This window comes from Penaeus monodon, chromosome 32 (assembly GCF_015228065.2).
Source record: "Penaeus monodon isolate SGIC_2016 chromosome 32, NSTDA_Pmon_1, whole genome shotgun sequence".
Lineage (NCBI taxonomy): Eukaryota > Metazoa > Arthropoda > Malacostraca > Decapoda > Penaeidae > Penaeus > Penaeus monodon.
In genome coordinates, this window is record NC_051417.1 from 15755268 (window position 1) to 15755960 (window position 693).

Consider the following 693-nt stretch of genomic DNA (forward strand, 5'->3'; position numbering starts at 1 on the left):
TCCTCCTCCTCTGGGTACGGCCACTGAGCTTCTCTGAACGACGACGTGCAAGGCAGCAGTATATGTGAGGGATTCCCTCGCATTGCGAAGATTATTTATCACTTTTAAATTTCGCAAAATAAAAAGATACGAATATAATGCATCTATTTGTTCATGACATAGAACATGTTTAAATAATGATAGTACCATAATGCAGTAAACTCATATTATCTATAATTTTGCCCTGCAACCTATGAAGTCTACACATTGCATCATAACCTATTAAACATTTCCCAGATTCCCGAAAGAGAGAGAGAAAAAAAATCACGCAATTATCTATCTCTATATTTTATCCCTAATACCAGTATATAACATGATCATGAAAGCCACTGAGATAAAAAAGAAGAAGAAAAATAAAACAGCAGCTATCATTAACACAACGACAACAAACACAGTAAACGGATCCAGAAAATCACACTGTCAAAATAACCCCAGAGCCGGTGAACCACTCATTATTTCCAACACCGACAAGCTATAGGTCATGAACCTCATTAAAGGCTTCCAACAAAGACATTTTTTTCAGGCTTTTTCCTTTATCCGTATTCCTCATTCATTGTGTCAACTGCGCTGAGGATAATGAACTTCTTAGGAGGAAAGTGCAGACAATGCGAACCTTCTGGTAGCTGCTGAAATCAACAATGTATAGGTTCGTAT

The 693-nt window shown here is 37.2% G+C and overlaps 1 protein-coding gene across 1 annotated transcript in view; it reads left to right on the forward strand.

Moving 5' to 3' along the window:
• The window catches only part of LOC119593274 (glycine, alanine and asparagine-rich protein-like), a 7796-nt gene that overhangs the window by 1030 nt on the left and 6073 nt on the right, over nt 1-693 (forward strand). The window lies entirely within an intron of this gene.